This window comes from Camelus bactrianus, chromosome 14 (genome assembly GCF_048773025.1).
Source record: "Camelus bactrianus isolate YW-2024 breed Bactrian camel chromosome 14, ASM4877302v1, whole genome shotgun sequence".
NCBI classification, from domain to species: Eukaryota; Metazoa; Chordata; class Mammalia; order Artiodactyla; family Camelidae; genus Camelus; species Camelus bactrianus.
The window spans coordinates 45,756,110-45,775,671 of record NC_133552.1 but is presented as its reverse complement, the minus strand read 5'-3'; the positions used below and the strand labels follow the sequence as shown (position 1 = coordinate 45,775,671).

The 19,562-nt window shown below is 36.4% G+C and overlaps 1 long non-coding RNA gene across 1 annotated transcript in view; it reads right to left on the bottom strand.

The window, feature by feature from the left end:
• LOC141579774 (uncharacterized) overlaps positions 1-19,562 on the bottom strand; it is a 91,298-nt gene that overhangs the window by 31,677 nt on the left and 40,059 nt on the right. The window lies entirely within an intron of this gene.

Below are 19,562 nucleotides of genomic sequence, written 5' to 3'. Positions count from 1 at the left end.
GGGAGCTATATTTAATTTCTCATAATAATATATACGTGCGTGTGTGTGTATATATATATATATATTATAGTTGCTTTGCTGTACACCTGAAAATAACATTGTAAATCAATTACACTTCAAGTAAAAAATTAAATTTAAAAAAAGAATAAAAAGCTTTTAAAAAATACCAGACCTTACATGAACTGAAATTCTATCATAAACTTATCTTAATTATTGATTAAGTAAAAGAGATCTACTCTTACACAAACTGCCTACCAGAAAAAAATATCTTCTTTGGAAGGAATTTAAGATCATCTACATGTCTATAATTTTTTATGCCTAATATCCAGCATTCAGTCAAAAATTACTAAGCAGGCCAGGAGACAAGGCCAAATTACTGACACCCAAAGCCAAAGTAACAATAACAAAATGGACAACAGAAACATACCTATAGATAATCAAATAATGGAATTATCATTTATGTCAAAGGAAACAGAAAACGTTTCCTTCAAATAAACAACAATAATGCTGACACCTGCCTTCTTTTTTTTTTTTTTTTTTTTTTTTTGTGCAGGAAGCAAGTTTAATACCACTACCCCTTGCTTGAATACAGTAGATAACACCAGAAAACTTACAAACTAAAACAGATTTTTAAGATTCAGTGTGGGCATTGCTATTTCTATTATATTGATTTATAATCATTTTACAATGTTGTGTCAAATTCCAGTGTTCAGCACAATTTTTCAGTTATTCATGGACATATACACACTCATTGTCACATTTTTTTCTCTGTGAGTTATCATAACATTTTGTGTATATTTCCCTGTGCTATACAGTGTAGTCTATTCTACAATTTTGAAATCCCAGTCTATCCCTTCCCACCCTCCACCCCCCTGGTAACCACAAGTCTGTATTCTCTGTCTGTGAGTCTATTTCTGTCCTTTATTTACGCTTTGTTTTTGTTTGTTTGTTTGTTTTTGTTTTTGTTTTTTAGATTCCACATATGAGCGATCTCCTATGGTATTTTGACACCTGCCTTCTTATAAATGCTGAAACAAAATAATTGCCAAGCTGTATTTCTATACCCCCAGAAAATCACCACCAAAAGTGAAGAAGTTTTGCAAGATGAAAAAGTTCTAGAGATTGTTTGCATGACAACGTGAATGTACTTAACACTATTGAACTATACACTGAAAAATGATTAAGATGGTGAATTTTATGTTGCACATTTTACCACAGTTTTTTAAATGAGAGAGGAAAAAATAAAGTGAAGAAGGTGATTTTGTAGCATGTAAATTAAACCTTAATAAATCTATTTTATGGTAAAGAAGAAATAGAGATATCTTAAAACAAAAATTGAGAGACTTGATTATTAGCAGATCAGTATTAAAAGGAATAGTAAAGGTAGTTATTCAGACAGAAGAAAAATAATCCCAGGTAGAAACAGAAATGCAAGACAGAATGAAAAGCAATAGAAAGGAACCCTAAATATTGTAACAGCAGAAAATAATAATAATACTCCTGGGTGGGGGCTAAAATATACATATACATGAAAATGTACGAAAAAAGGCAGGAGTGTAGCAGATGGAGTCAGTGTTCTACTGTCTTCACGTTGTCAGGAAGTGGTAAAAGTACTAAGTTGTGTAGGCTATAGTAGGTCACTAAGTGTATGCTGTATGTCTATATGCACATTGTAATGTCTATTGTAACCACCACTAGAAAATATTATAAAATAACATGTAATCAACAATTCATAGAAGAGAAAACAGATTTATAAAAATACTTAATCAATTCAGAGGAGGCAAGAAAGGGAAAGAAAGAAGAAACAGAGAAACAAGTAGGAAATAATATGATAGATTTGAAGATAAAAATATCAGTAATCTGGATGAAATTTGCCAATTAAAGAGATCATCAGACAGGATTAAAAAATAAAACTCAACTGTATATTCCTTAAAAGAGACACACCTTAAGCATGAGGACATGGAGGGCTTAAAAACAAAATATTGGAGAAATGTATACACTGTAAGAACAAAAAATGTTGCTAGAGCTATACTGTCAGGAAAAAGAAGCATTACTAGAGGTAGCAAGTATTTTATCAAAATAAAGGGGTCAATCCACTAAATTGACTTAATGATTATAAATGTGTGTGCTTTTAATAACATAGCCTCAAAAGAAGTAAAATTTGGAGGAAAAATGGATGTATCACAATTAGATTTGAAGATTTGAATGCACAGCTCTCAGTAAAGGAAAGAACCAAAAAAAAAAAAATTGTAGGATTTAGAAGATTTTAACAAACATGATTAATGAGCCTCATTTAACTGCTATGTACAATACGCATTTTTTTCAAATGCACATAAACCATTTGCCAAAATTAACCAAGTGTTGGACCATAAATCAAGTCCCAACAAATTTCAAAGAATTTAAATCATTAATCTTACGAAATGAGATTAGAGATAAATTATTAAAAATAAGAAGAGGCCCAAATGTTTGGGGGGAAAAAAAGCTGTACACTTCTTTAAAAAAATCCATTGGTCAAAGAATTGCTCACAAAAACCGTGAACTGAATTATAACAGAAAATTTGAAATATCAAATGTGTGAGATGCAACTAAAATTGTGCTTAGGGTGAAATTTATAGCTTTAAATACTAGTATGAAGGAAACAGAATGCTACAATTCAGTGACCTAAGTATATCCATCTCAGTAAATAAACATATAATTTTGACTTGAGCACTTTTCAGTATGAATGTTCTACTTTGATTTTTTAAAATTTACTTTAAAGCTTTTTTTTAAGAAAAAGAAACTTAACAAGGTCCATTTTCTAATTCTACAAGTACTCAAAGGATCTCAAAGCCTGTGAATGTGCTTCACATAAACCAGTCAGCCCGAGCCCCTCCTTAGCACGTACTTTAAATCTTATGCATAACCTAATCTCCCGGGTTTTGGGGGGTTTGGGGGAGTGTTTTTTATCCATTTTGCATATGCTCAAAGGTCAAATTAGAACCACTCTACAGCAGAAAAGAATATTCAAACATTCTGTGGTTCAGACTCACCCTTCCAGAAACAGGCAGACACAAGCCCCTGGGCTGACAGAAAAAACCAGTTACTCTGCAGAATTCGCCACACCTACTCGGCAAGAAATGTCTGTTCCGCACATGCGTTATCACACTAGCCTCGAAACAGGATTTGCTAAGTGCGAAATTACACAGGCAGTATTTTCAAAAAGTTTCTGACCTCTTTCCATAACATTATAAATACAAAATTAAAACTCATTCGTTGCACTTTTTAAATTACTAAGCAGCAGACGTTCCATTACCATAATCTACTGTTATTGACAAAATTTCTGTTCCTGTTCATAAAACTAACATTGTTTTGAGAAAACAATGAATTCAGTATTTTAGTTTTAGAACTTAATAACTAATGTACTGAAAGAGAATTTTCATAATGTACTTATGAATTTTCATTTGAGCAAGTATTTTGGGTATGGGTGTGCATATATTGTTAAAGGTGTTCAAATGTATTTCCCCATAAATAGAATTAGATGAACTGTGAGTACTAAGTAGAAAGACTTCATTGAAAACATCAGAATAACATATTATCAATATGATATGATTCCCAACCACACTAAATATTCAAGGGCTTTAAAATTTTCCTGCTTTCTTCCCAAACTAGTGTGAAATAAAAAGAAGGAAACTGCTTCTTCACTGAAATGATTAATTTCATTTTGAAGTCTTCTACTTATAGAAATATTATTAGAAATGCTACTCTTGAAAAATTGGAGGTCAGTCTTCTCCATTGAGTGTAAGCAATGTATTTCCTTGAGCACAGAGGGACAAAGAAGTCTCACCGTGCCCTGAACTTAGTTCCATGGGAGTAGGTCACCTGTGCAGCCATTAACATGACTCCTTTCAAAGTCAGAGCAGGAAAAATCAGAAGGAAAAAAAAAAGTCTCCACTCTGGCCATTTCCTCCTGGGAGGTTCCCAAGGCCTAAGTCAACATCCATTGCCTTGGGAGTGACTATGAGAGGATGCTCCCGCCCACAAAAAAAAACATATACAGAGGATTCCCTCTGGAGGTCTGCAGCAGAGGGAGGTTTCCCTCCTGACAAACAGGGAGGAGGAGCTTGGGGAAGATACTTTAATTCTAGCACTGACGGATGCCAAAGGGAAGATCTGCACCCTTTGTGTAATACTTGCATATTCAGCACCACCCTTTGTTGAAAGATAATGAGCATGTTACAAATCTTTCTCCACCTCCATGTATTTCCTCACTTCTCACCTCCTTTGCACATTTAAACTCTTGGAATAGGCATTCTGCTCACGCCTATTGCTTCCACTAATCCTGATCTGGACTGCTTTCTCTTTGAATCTCCACCCATTTTTTAATGCTCCCTTGAAAATGACCAATACCTTTCTCTCAGTCAAAGCTAAACCTTTCTTTTAAAGCAATTATCTTTCAAAAAAAAAAATCGCTACCTATTTCAGTGCTCCTGCATCAAAATATATTGAATTATGGAATCAAATATCTGCCTGTGTGCAAGTAGAGCCCTAAATACAAATAAAGAAAATAACCCTAAATAGTATTCAATGCACTGAGACACTAAAAAAACAGTCCAAAAATGATAGCATTTTATCAGTCTCTAAAACTTTATTTGACCATACTTCATTAAAGTGTCTCTAACACCATGGTCACTCTTTTCTGATTAAAAAATACATTTCAGAAGAAAAGAATGCTTTTTTTTCAGAGAGCTAGATAAGGAACAAATCAACTAATAACACTTATGTATGTAAAGCACCCTAGTGGCACTTCATTTTCACATACCTTCTGTAAGTTGATCTTTCATAACTCCATGAAGTGGGCAAGGCAAGACTCATTACTTTCAGTCTAGTGCTGGAACCCTCAGAATCTTGTAGCTGATACAGCATTCTAGTACTTTCACTTTAACACACACTCTGCCTCTTCAAGCATTCATAGCAACTCAAATACTCATAGCAACAATCCATCACCACAGATAATATCTAAACAAACATGACATTTTTATTTTCTTTAACATCTTCAAACCAGAAAGGAAGACACAAAATATGAATTCATTCCAAGGACTGTAGGATCTAAAGGATGTGATAGACTTGTCCTTCCAGGGAAAAAGGCTCAGAGATTGCCATAAGCAGATGCCCCAGAGTATGTTATTTATTTGGACAGGTATGAGTCCATATCCTTCTGCTAAAAGGAGGACTTATGGAAAAAGTCATATGGGTTGATCTGGATATCCTGCTTTACGACTTCATTCCAAGATTTGAGGGGGAAGAGCACTAGAATCTCGGCATGTGGGTCTCTGTGGAATAAAAAGTTCATTTCTTCTCTCCCTCTTCATCCCCCCCCCCACCCCTGCCCCAGCCTCTGAAGAGAAAACTTGGACTCTATTCTGTGATGAGAGAGAACCTCAGCAAATTTACACTTACCTAGAGAAGGACTCAAAGATAATTAAGAGAGCCACTGTCACCCATGATTGGAGCTAGTCTAAGAGACCTAAAAGTGAGTGTTGGCCTTTCTCCACTTCTGGAGAGAAGTCATGACATACAAGGTGCTCTTTATAGCTCTCCAGCCTCAGTTACCCTGAAATCATGAAGGTTCCTGAATGTATCATGCTCTCTCTCAATTCACAGAACTTGCACAAACCTCCATTGAGAACAATCCTCACCTTTATCTGCCTACAGTCGTTGAATCATTTTTGACACAGTTCAATCATCACCTCCTCCAGAAAGCTATCTTTCACAATCTGCACTCCTCACCACCTCCTTGTATGCTCCTGGAGCATCCTGTACTTATCTTTATTTATGGTTCTAACCACACTTGATTGTAATCAGCTTGTCTACAAGTCTGTAAGTAATGTCTTGTCATCTTTGTATTCCCCAAACCTAGCATAGAGTCTGGCACATAATATACACTGAATGAATCAAGGAAAGAACTGCTTATCCCTGACCCCATTACAGAACTTCTGATGCCTTCTGGCCCATCAGTTTGGTGGTACATACAAATCTCTTCTCTGAATGACTCCATCTAGCTTTCATTCGTACCCCTGCTTAGACTCACCCCAGATTTTGAGAGGTTCTCAACCAACACAAGCCTGGTAGGACTTTCTCAGTCAGGGAAACTTGGTTCTTCAGTCAAAGGAGGGAGATACCAAGAGCCTCATTCTTTTTCCAGTTGCTCCTAATATCACAGCCATTATCAGGCACAGCCCCACCCAATACCAGAACAACTGGATTATAGTTTAGCAGGTTATTAGTAGCTCCCTTTCCACCTAGTTTGCTTTTTTAAAATAGTCCAGTCAGACACTCATTGTCTGGTGCTTTGTTTTGCTATAGTTAAAGACCTACTCTGATATGCCAATATGCTTGAGTAATCCTTCTGCCCATATTCACTTTTCCCTGTCTCTTTGTCATCAAGCTAAACTTCTTTTTTACTTTCCTGCACTTCAAATTGAGTGGTCTTCCCTCTTAACAAGCTATTCTTGGAATCCAACGTGGCCCAGAATTCTGGATGCCATTGAATTCTACCAGCTTCTCTTGGATTGCCCTTCAACACTGCCCTTCAATTTCCCCACCTCCCTTTGAACTTGGTTTATGACAGCAAGTTTTACTCTGGGATCTGTACTTTGCTTGGGATTTTTTCCACTTGTGTTTGCCTTTCTATTCCAAATTTGACATCCAGAAGCATGTTCCCCACAAGATAAGAGTTGTCAAATGGAAGGGCAACATATGACATTAGATACTTCTAAGATACTTGAACTGCTCCTAAATGCTCCCTTTAAATTAATAAAATTTTTATTTTTTTATAGATCCCACCAATAACATTGATAGAAAGGCCAACTGACCATTTAGAAGGGTACTATAAATTGAGCCAAAATTAAGAGTCTGAATAGCTGGAGAGTTTTCTCTACAAACTTTAATGTGATCACACCATGGCCATTGCATTCTATGGCATATCCATATTTATAAGTCTATTTATGAGTAGAAAGAGGCTTAGCCACCACCTCTCTGGCTTGCCAGCTTGGACTGGTTGCTGCTATTTTAACCACATTCCCCTCTAGAAAGAGCACAGCCAACAGTTCCAAATTCCTGAGGGAACCATAACTGTTTATACTGAACAAACTGAATGACACATCGTTTGGAAATTTGTTACTATTTAAGCCACGATCAACTTGGCTTTTTTTGGTCTGTTTTTTGTTTTTGTTTGTTCAGAGTGATCTCTCAAGGCCCAAAGTGCCATATTTCTACCTGACATTCAAGAGTGACTAATCCCAGGAGCAGAAGACTGTCCTGGAGAAGAGTCTAGACAACTGGACACCAGGAACCAACACACCCTAAAAAAAGGAAAGTCCCAGGGCTCAGCCAACGTTCCCCATCAGGCAAAGAGCATCACTTTCTTTTAAATACCGATAGTGAAAATGACTAGGGCTCACCATGTCTAGGGCTAGAATAGTCCAAGGACAGAGCAACTTTAAGAACTTAAAGTCTGACCTAAGGGTCTCTTTAGGAGGAGGGAAAAGAACCTAACTGGATGAAAAGTCACACTCTAGAATAGAAAGGAATCAATTGGTTACTTTCTGCCAACCCATTTCTGACTACTTTTGTCTGGGATTTGTATTTACCTGAACCATCGTAACTTCAGAGGTCAACCCATTTTCTAGACTGTCCCTTCATTCAGGTCCACTCTGAGCCCAGCCTCGGTTGCATTTCCTAGATGATTCCAGATCACCCCGATTCACTTGATATTTGCCTCAGCCTTATTATTGATTATCCAGCAATGATCCACAACAGGGGTCCTGACTTAGGGCAAGCCTTGTTGACACCCAGGAAAAAAACCTTCCAAGCCCATAACCTGAAGAGGATGCTTCTTTGTAAGTGTCAAGAACTGTTAAGGCTCTGAGATCTCACCAAGCTTTGCAGGCTGACAAGCTAGTCTGCCATAGTTTCTTGGATACTGGCAGAAGACACAAGACACAAGATCAGAGACAAAGAATGTTATTACTCATGGCACAGTCAGCACCTTGAGCTTCATGTTCATGTTGGTTCCCCATATCCTTCAAGTCCCACGGGGGATACAAGGAGCAGCTGGGGTAGATGCTGCTCATGCAATGGATTTTCATCACAGCCGAGGAACTCTGAGCTTAGGAAACCCCAATCTTTCATCATAAAAGATGGACAAGAAAACCTGTCTAAAGTTGCTCCAGGGGGAGATTTTATTTTTATTATATTGGACAGTAAAAGAACTAGCCCTCTGCTCCAGAGGGAAATACTATCTCTGTCTTCTATTCACTATCCAACATCTTTGAAAAGATCACCTAGAATAAAAGGCTACCTTTGCTCACAAGATGTGTAGAAACATGAGAAACCCATGAGAAATTATCTCTTAATAGTAAATGGAAGTCAGTGAGTAAATGAATGAACAACATAATTTTGGGGCATCTTACAGAAAGAAACAAAGTAATGAGTCCTCAATACAGATAGTTCATCCATTCTCTACTTTTCTAAATAATTACACAAGTATATACTAACAAAGGTCATTTTTGCTCACTAAGGAAGATACTCATTTTATTCATTTAAATATATGTCACTATTTCAAATAATTGGCACTCATTTGAATAAATCCTACAAAACTTAACAAGTGACATTTTTTAACTTACCAAATGCTATCTACTTCATGGAAAGAGTTTGTTTCAAATATCATTCCATCATTTCACATGTAAGTTATTTTACTTATCTTTTGATTCTAAAAATCTTTATTCTAAGACAAAAAATGCAAGTGACACAGAATTTTGAGAATGAAATTAGTCAAAATAGAGAAATAAATAAAACTGAACATAAAGACTGTGTTTCTAACTTCGTAACAGATAGTTCATCACAGGTCTTGGAAGGCAGATAGACACGGATTTAAGTCACAGAACTAGTTCCCAAGTCCTCTCTGTCTTCTGTGGCTTCCTTCTTATCAGTGCTTTGGTATATCTTTTTGAGGATGGGACTTTTTCTAAACAAATTAAGTTATTTCAGTAAGAAATGGCATGAGTGACATTCAAGGAATTCCAAGCATTATGATGGTTAAGCAGCATTTTGCAAACTGTGTTCTGGGGAACACAAGTGTCCTTTATGATGTTAATAAATATTCTGCCACCTAAAAAAATTCCTTGGTCAAGTAAGTTTGGTAAATTATAAACTGCAAAGTTTTTCAGACCCTCTAATTGAAACACTGTAGATCTAATTGGACTAATACGGGTCATTTATCATTGAACCTTCAAAAGGCAGATTAGGGATATGGTATGAAATATTTCCCAAATTTATTTCACCATGTAAAATTTTAACATCAGATTTTTTGCATTAGAGATACTAGATGCTTTATGTCAGGGAACACTAGAGTTCCACAGTGAGAAGAACTCTGGGCCACAAACCAGGCTAGATGTGGGACAAGAACAGTGAAGGCATTGAGATAGTTGGGAGTTAGTTTTGCAAAGGACCTTGAATTGTATGCTGCTATTTGGACTGTATTATGTAAGCAGTGGGGAAATATCCTGTTGACATTCCTTTTATCAATTTGGTATGTTTAGATGTGGTCATTTTAGTCAGAAGCATATTAAAAGATCCTAGGAACTTCCAATTTTGTAATAGATCCCTTCATAGAAGAAGAGATCTACAGAAGATAATTACCTCTGTAAATATCCAACTTAATAGCATTCACTCTTAAGAAAGTCTTCTGTATGTCTAAGAATTCCTATGTAGTAGTTTAAATAAATCTTTTTTTTTTTTTCTGTTCTGTGTTCATTGTACTTCTCTGAATTCCAGATCTGGAACTTAACTTTGCCACAGAGACCAACAGAGATGCCAGATCCATTGATGGACTGTCCCAGTCTGAATAAAGTCACTCCCCAAGTTTCTATTATTGAGGCTGATTTTCCAACATTTGATCATAGTCAGAACTATCTTGGATAGTCTAACCAAGTTTTCTTTGTTCTGTAATTCAAGGAATATTTAATGAGCACTATCTGATGCAAGGCATTGCAATAAGTGCTGAGAGACATAAAAGGGGGATTTAGACATATTCTCCTTAATACTTTTGTACACTTTTGAATATTTTGCTTTAAGATAAAATTGACAATTTCTTTCAAGCTTTGATTGATTTGGTGTAGCCAAAAGAGGCCAAGTATATAAAGAACAACTCAGTCTATAAGTCAGTGAATATTTATTGAGCTCCACTATATGCCAAACATCACATTGGGTGCTTGGGATGCAGCAATGAGCAAGCCAGGCCCAGCTTCTGCCCTCAAAGAGCTTATGAATCTAGCTGTGGCTAAAGACAATAGAATGAGTGTGCAATTTGTATTAGTTATTGGCTCTAAACTCTTTAAAAAATGTTATTAGTTAAAAAGGGGGGTAAAGCGTTAATGGCAAAATGTTAATTAGTTAATCTAGGAGAAGAGTATATGGATATTCATTTAACTATTCTTTTGATGTTTCTGTTGAGTTGAAATTTTTCAAAATAAGAAAGTGAAGGAAAGTTTAATAAGAACAAATCAGTAAAAATTTAAACATTTAAAGCCAGATTTCTTCCCTAATCTAATATTTCCTTTGCTTAGTTGCAACATTTCAGTGTTCTATGACTTTTGATTCAGTTATTTCCATATTAGAACCTCAAAGGCAAAAGCCAAAACATTATATTATGAATAAAAGCAAGATTTGGTTTGCATTTTCCCTACCACAGAATGTCCTGCCCAAAGGGAACACTGTGGCTCTTCAATGTGGCCAGCATTTTTGTTAAACATTCTGTAAAATATGTCAGCATGCTTAGTTTGTGGCTAAGTAAATCAGGAGAATTACAATGTCCAGACATAAAAAATAAGATCCTACTGAATAGCACAGAAAGCTATATTCAATATCTTATAATAACCTACAATGGAAAATAATTTGAAAAAATATATATATTCTTTTTCATCTATACACACACACACACACATATATATAACTGAATCACTTTGCTGTACACCAGAAACTAACACAACATTGTAAGTCAACTGTACTTCAATTAAAAAAAAATGTCCAGACATGCTATTGCTATCATTCATTTGGCATTTCTTAAGCCATTTTCTAAGGCAAGCGTATATGTTTTAATGATTATAATAACCTGTGACAATCAATAAATGCAATGTATTTGCTGTATATATGCTAAGATATACAAGATAGAATCTCTTCATTTTACTAGTGGTGGGACAAGATTGACAACCTGTAGTACTGCCAAATGAAACAACCGGTGTTAAGAGAAAGTATGGGTGGATCTAAGTGGCTTTTTAACAGTGTCCTCCTATGACTCTTAACCCCAGATTCACCAAATAGATACTATCATTGTTTGCATTTTAATTTTCTCACCATTTCAAGTTGCCAGAGACCTCTTTGTTTCTGATGCATGATATATCTTTATTTTCTTTAGCAAGGAATGCATATAGGAGAAAATCAAGGGCATAAAAGTGAGGGGCAGTGAAGGGAAAAGGAGTATGAATGAATTTTACGTTGGAAATAATATGGCATCAAAGACCTGCTATAGGTATTTCCAAAGAAAAGAAATACAGGTGTCTCTTGCTTTTGGAAATTTCCCTTTATGCGCACTTGACTTTTATGAAAGTCCTTCACTAGAACTCGTTTTTGATAACCAAAATAGATCTGAAGAGGATTTTCACTTTTATGAAAAAAGGCAAAAAGCAAAAATAGCAGCAGCATTGGTTTTGCTGTGACCCAGTCATAGAGGCAGTGCACACCCCAAGCAGCCAGGGTGACCCTGCCAAGCTCCTTCCCCGGGAACTACACTCAGCATCTCAGTATCAAGCTGCCATAGCTCTGAACTGTGTCCGCGAGCATCTGAGCTTTATATTGATTTATCTTGTGCATTTGTTAGCAAGATGTGTCCTAACATAATTGCTTCATTGCTTTACCCCATTTTGGCTTAGGAACGCTCTACTTTCAGAGAGTAGGGAAAATCTGTACAGGTTAACAGGTCAGTGACATTTCCCCTGTATTCATTCCTTCAAAAAAAAAATGTGTTGCATGACTGCTATATGCCAAACACTATGCTATTGGAAATAGAAGTCTCTACTTTCAATATAGTCTCTACTTTCAGAAAACCTTTTCAGACATGCATGATAGAATAAGAGAGGTGACAGGTGCAGTGGAAACAGCAGGGCGGGTTCCAGACCACCACAATAAAGTAAATATTATAATAAAGCGAGTCACACAAAATTTTTCATTTCCCAGTGCAAATAAAAGTAACGTTTATAGTATACTATGGTCTATTAAGTATGCACTAGCATTATGCCTAAAAAATACATTTATATATGAGGACCTTATATGTACTAGGCTCTATAATTGCTAGGGATGCAGATAGTGCAGAAAGAAATAACAAAATTTTGATTAGTGATAAATGGTACAAAGAAACAAAATACAGTAATAAACTAGTGACTAGATAGAGTGTAGACAACTTTAATAAGGGGACTAGGGAAGCCACACTGAGCCCTAAATGATGACAGTTTGCCCTGTATACACGTGATGCAAAAGTGTTCCAGGAAGAGGGAAATAGGAAGTGCAAAGGTCCTGAAACTGGAACGCGCTTGACATATTGGTGAGAAAGAAAGAAAAGCAATTTGGCTGGAACAGTAAGCAAGGGGAAGAATAATACATGATGAGTTAACAGAGGTAGACAGCTATCAGATTATGCAGGGAACTGTAGTCTCTAGCAAGGAGTTTGACTGTTATTCAAAATGTAATGCCACCTCCTTCTAAGTTGGCACTGATCCCACTGATCTATTTATGAATATAGCTTTAAAACAATAACCTTAGTGTACTCACAATCAGCCTAGCTAAAATCAAGAATTAAAACATCATTCATGGGAACACAAACAATGAAATATTTTCTGCCAAACAAGAATCTAATCTGCCAGAGAAACTATTCATTACTTTAATCTGCTTTGCATATTAGGATTTTACATCAGCAGTCAGAAGAGAATTCATATACGCCTCCCACCCCATCTATACACCTGCCTGCATCTGGGCCCATGAGCTATTCCTTGCCTGCTATTAACACGGATGAATTACCTTCCTCCTGAGACCAACCCATCCACCTGTGCATTCATGTCTGCCAGCTCTCTCTTAATCAACAGCATATCATTCCAACTCTTTCCTCTCTCTTCTGCATCTCAATGTTTGTCCTTCCATAAGCTCAGACTCATCAACATTAAACATGCAATAACTGCTCCAGTCTTAAGTACATACATACTTACATCTAATCATAAAAGTCTCTCTTGGCCCCTCCATCCCTCTTTAGCTACCACGTCATTTTATAGCAAAACTTCTCAAAAGACTTGATGGTACCTACTGCTTTAGTTGCTCTCTTTTCACTCTTGAACCCTCTCCAATCAGATTTCCGCCCCACAGCTTCTGTAGAACCACTCCCGTCCAGGTTACGTGATCCATCTGCCTCACATATTGTTAATTGTTCAGGCAATAGCCATTTCCCTCTACTGACTTCATTGCTAAAAAAAACACCCATGTGCTTAGGGGACTTGGGTCCTTCTCCAGCCTTGGGGGTCAGGGATCATGATTAGTCTCTAAGCCATTCACCCTACCAACATGGTCCTTCCTGTTACCTGGCTTAGGAAGGGCACACAAGTGTCACAATTCAGGCCAATAAATCTCAGAGAGGTTTGCTCTTGTAATAATGTGAATGTGCTAGTTCGTTTAATTACTGCCCTAATGGTGAACATTAAGCTGATGACAAACATCTTTTTGAATGTAGGGGGTTCTGTTTTGTTCCATTTTTTGTTGATTAGACAGAATTCTGGAGAGTATCCTTTCAGGAATGCTTTTCTACTCCCATCTGCATTTCACCAACAAATTCTGGATAACTTTAAAAATAAATGGGAGGGAGATTTACTGGATGAATACTGAGGCATTTCACAGGCTCAGAAGGGGACAACAAAACCACATGAAGGCAAGGGCAAAGGTAACGAGGTAGCAAACCTCAGAGCAAGAGTTCACAGGCCTTATCTCTGAGCACTGCCATTAACAGAGCAGCCTCCGATCAGACCAGCCTGGGCTTCTATCTTACCAACTTCAGACTGTCAGAAGAGAGTATGATTGGGCCCAGCTTGTGTCAACTGTCCACCTACACTGGATCGATCAACTCTGGCTGGAGTGGCAGTGTCACACAGTATAGGCACGGCCACTAGAGGCCCACTCCCGTGTTTTGATCCATTCCCCAAAAAAAGGAAACTACTGTGAGCAAAGCGGCCACCCCAGATAACAACTCCTTCAGATAGGTACAGAAGACACCGTCCATCAATCATGGGAGAGCAAGGGAAGGGGTAATTTCAGGCGTCAATTCTGTTAACAAATATTTTCATGTAGGCTTTTATTTATATTTATTGTTTATTTTATGTTCCTGTATATATTGCTGCATTATCCATATTTATATGTAATTTAACTTTTATTACATAAATTTTCAAACACATAGAAGTAGAGAAAAAATACAATCACCCCTCAATGTCCCTATCACCCAAATTTAATAATTACCAATATTTTACTGTTCTTATTTTATTTCCTCTGTATCCAAAAACCTGCTTCCTGAGGTATTTTAAAATAAATGCCATATATCATATTTCACCCTATAAATACTTCATTATAAATCTGTATTAAGTAAGGAATTTAAAAACCATAATCATAATATCATTATCATACTAAAGTAATAGTAATTCCTTAACATAAGATGATATCCAGTTCTATAATACTTGCTTCCTGCTATAAAAGACCTTATAATCTAGAAGGACTGATAAAATCTTTACTTAAATAACCAAGAGAAACAAACACCACAAGAAAAGCAGAGTGACTGTCATGTGATGTTCAGAGGACAGAGATGGTAGTGGAGACTGAAGAAGTAGAATATATATTAGAACACAATCAGGAGCTCAGAAACAAGTGTGTGACCAAAAAAAAAAAAAAAAAATCAAGGGGATAACTGGAAGCTGAGAAAGTGGAAGACTTAAAATTCAAATCAGCACCTGGGACTGAAGGACTGAAGTACCTGAAGGAGCAGTGGAAAGTCAAAGTGCCCAGTACACTCCAGAATCACAGGAACGGAGGACACAGAGCAAGGAACAAAGACCCAGCTGTCCTGGTCTCAACTGAGGGGCAAGTGCAAATCCCCAGTGAATGGCCCAGAGGCTACAAGTGATGAAACCAAGAAGGTCTTGAAGACACTCAGCTAGGATGCACTGGTCCAGCAGAATCTTGTTGTTTACTGCTGGCATTGCTTCTGATTGTATGGACTGATGCATGAGTTGTTAAATATTTGAACATCACCCCTGATTACAAGAATTACTTCCCTGACGTTGCTTTTACCGAAAGTATCCTTAGTGCCTAGTCCAGTGCCTGAAACAGAGAAGACACTCAAATATACTCTGATAGAACAGATGAACGCGTAAATTTTAGATCTCTGTTCAGATACTTTATTAGCCATTTTTAAAGTTATATAGAAGAATCTCATTCACTTGTGTTTTTGGAGCTCATACTATGATAGCTTCCAGCTATGTTAAGAGATTTCTTCATTAACTCAGGTGTAAGTTGCCACCAAGAGAGAAATGAAGAAAGTACATTCTAGAGAAATTTTTTTAATAAGCTTCAAAAAAGCATACATTTCCTAGTACTAATTAGAGAACAACCTTAAAAGAGAATTTAAGATTATTGCCAAAGAAACATTTGTATCAATTAAATATTTATCTTATTTGCAAAAGCATGAGTGTAGACATCATACATCATAATATAAAATATCTGATGAATGAGTGCCCTTAACTGAAGGAGAAAGTTTGTAAACTTTTTAAAGAAGAAAACCTCTTAACAGTATTAATATATTAGAAGTAACTTATTCTTCCATAAATCAAGAACTTCTTAAAAAATCATATATTTCTGACATTTTTAATAGTACTGTGATCTTTCTTATTACTCTCTGACTCTGGAGAAAAAAGTGGAACCATTCATTAGTCACAAAAACATTTAATTCACTTGCTCATCTACATAACTACCCTGATAGTCAAAGGGGTTCCTGAACAAGTTTTATCTTGAGTCAACTGAGCTCCTAAAACAATGTGTTAGAATGAACAAGCATGGTTCATAATGGATCATTGGATCACTGGGTCATTGGGCAGGAACCATCCCTGTTACATAAACAAGCTTATAAAAGTGCAGTGCTGAGTAAGAAATTTGGTTTGCTCCACAAATCACTGGAGGTCATAACGTAAAAGTATATGCAGTCTCCTCAAGCACCCATCTCAGAAGGTTTTATGTCTGAGTTTTTCTTTTGTTTTGTTTTTCTTTTTGTGAAATAAATATTCACATTGAATTAGAAAACACTTCATTCTACAATAACAAACATTAAATGCAAATTGTGATTTCCAGAGTTACTCAGAAAATTAAGGCACGACATATATCAGTTACAATCCCAGCAGAAGATAGGTAAGTAAAGGGAGGATTTAATGAAGAAATCTTTAGAAAGGGTGGGCAAAGTTAAAGAAATCAACAAGTAAGAATGAAGTATCCCAAGGCTAAAATAATTGGGAGTCATGACCATCCCTATATCTGAAGGAGCAAGGGATTACTAGAACCTAAAGAAGGTTGCAACTAAGAAGAAGGATGCTCAGAAGAAGCTGTGGACTCAGGTATAAAAAAGCAACCATGAGGCCCTGCAGAGAGGGAGATGAGTGAATAAATTCCCTAACCTCATTCCTTCTATCCTTCAGATTTCCTTCCAATGCCTCCTATTGGCTGAACCTGAGTGGAAGCCAGAGTGTAAGGGAGCAAATTAATACAACCCATAAAGATGATTCAGAGTAGGGTGGACAGTAGGTCTGGAAAGGCAATGGGAATTATCCAACACACATTCCCTTCCATCATTATAACTCCAGTTTCACGAGCCTTATATTTTTCAGCAGTATCTCTCATCCCCATGATGGTCAAATCAAGAAGCAATCTAATAGGCATCAAGGAAGTACTATCTAGATAGCTCTATTTAGATCCTAGCACTATATTGAAGTCTTCTAGGAAAACTATAAAGAAGAATAGACGTGGATTCTTTCCCCAAGATAAAGACTGGAGTAAATGGGAGCAAGATAATATATACAACAAGTTATAGATCATAGAAAAAAACTGAAGATTTAGCATCAGGAAAGATGAGACATCTCCTCTAAGGCAGTTTTCAGAAGGTTGTGTGTGCAAGTTACAGTTTTTTGCAATTTTTATAGATAATGCAGAAAAGAAAGTTGAAGAATAAAGATGTTTTTTGGGTGGAGTGACAGGAAACTAACATCCTTAGAAACACTCTAGTAGCAACCTGGAACTTTGCCCAGCCTATTTTGCTGGGTAACCTGTTCCAGGAGAGAAAAGGAGACTAAAGAAAGAGAAATTGCCTATTCTTTTCATCCGCTGAACATGTACATTTCTCTGAAGAGCAAAGACGAACAGCAATAATAGCTGTTTTCAACATGCTTAGGGCTGTTGCATAAAAGCCAAACCCAGCATTAGCTGGTGAAGGCTATTCCCTCTACCTGAAACGCTTTCTCTACTTCCTCAACATGCAAACTCCTATTAATTTCCTTAAGACTCCACTCAACCATAACTCTACCTAGCATTTTCTGAGTATTCCAGGCAAAGCCAGACCCTTCTCTGAACTTTAACCTCTAAAATGACTAAAAAGAGTTACTTTTCAACAGTATCCTGGTTCATATAATTAATTTTGAAGAAGCTACCTAATATTTTCTTCCACTATCTCATTCCAGTATAAACATTTCATAAAAGACACATATCACTAACTTTGTTCAGGACCAAAAGCATTGCCCAGAGAGATCTTTTCATGGTTAATAAAATTTTCTAGAAGAGAAAAGTAAGAATTTGCAATAACTATTGTACTTTATAAGACAATAACTCTAAATTTAAATGTATGAAAACTTTTAATATAGCATTTAAAGAAAAACCCTCATTTCCCATTAAATATCTCATCCTTTGTTGAATAAAAAGCTATTACCCAATCACCATTCATTTATCCTTTATAGATTTTTCATAGCAATAATTAAGGTTGTCGTTTTTTTGTTTTCTTAAGCATAACCATGGGATCAAATGACTTCATAACTTAACAAGCCATCATTGAGCCTGGTTAATTTTGAGAGAGGAAACAGAAGTACTTATAGATACTCAATAAATGTCTTTTTACTTGAAAAATTATTTGAAAACTAACCACGATGAAACTGAGGAAAGTCTGTTCTGGAACTTCATAGAGAAAAAGAACCTAAATGGAATGAAAAGCCCAATAAAATCAGTATAAATTATGAAGAAGCAGTAGCTTTAATTTCAAATTCCCACTTAGGATTCTAAAATGCATGATCATTTGGGATCCAAAAATAGCTGGAGATGAGAGACAAGGTGAAATAGCTACAGCTTCATTCAATTTGAATTGAGTACATGTCTGATTTGAGTACAGAACTGTTCACTTAAAGCAGATACAAAGCCACAACTTCCAAAATTTTTTGGAAAGAAATCAGCTATTCATTCATTTGTCAAAGATTTATAAAGTGTCTGGTCTGGACCAGACACTGCACTATGTCCGTCTGTCTGTCTCTCTTTGCTGGTATAATACAGTGAGTAATATAAACATATTGTTAAAATTATACATGCTATATGCTGAAAGGGGAAGTGACGAGTTGGCATTTATTAATGGGCTAGGCACATTGTATGCAGAATCCGATTTAGTCTTTACAATGACTCTATGAGCTTGGTATTATTCATCTAATTTTATATATGGGAAACTAAAGTAAAGCCACTGTTGGGCACCATGCCTGGGGTTGGGAGCAGAGTGTGAGCTGGGAGCAATGGATTTTGTGTGGCAGAGCCAGGTCTGTCTTCATAAACAAAAAGAACAGAGTTGGGCAGGCTTAGAAGGGACAGGGAATTCCAGGAAAAGGAATAAAAATGGGATCCACTTTTTACAAACAGTAAAGACCACAGCTCATCTGGGGAAGGCAGGGAAGACCAATCTCTAAGGCTAGGGCATGGGAGGAAGTGGCAGCTGGTGCAAACGGCAAGTGAGTTTGGGTCAAATTGTAAAACTTTAAGAGGCATTTTCATAGCCATGCTGGCAACGGGCATAATGGTATATTATGTACTCAAAACCAGATTTCAGAAAATAATGGAAAGATTACAAAATATTAAGATAAAAATATTGATGTGTCCTACAAAGACCAAACCTTTCATTTAAAGAAAACCAAATAGCAGGCTTCTCTAATGCCAAGGAAGTTATTGGTATGCAAATTGCTGCTGTGTTTCTGTTAATTGGGGTTTGTTCTCAATGAAAGAGAAAAGTTTTTATCTTTAAAAATGGAAATTAAGCCAATTTTAAAGTAAACAATAAAATGCAACAAAATTGCAAAGTGTTTTTCTATAATTAGCACTTTTCAGTGACCCCACTTTCTACGTTGTCAGTATACAGCATTCTCATAATTTGTAGTTAT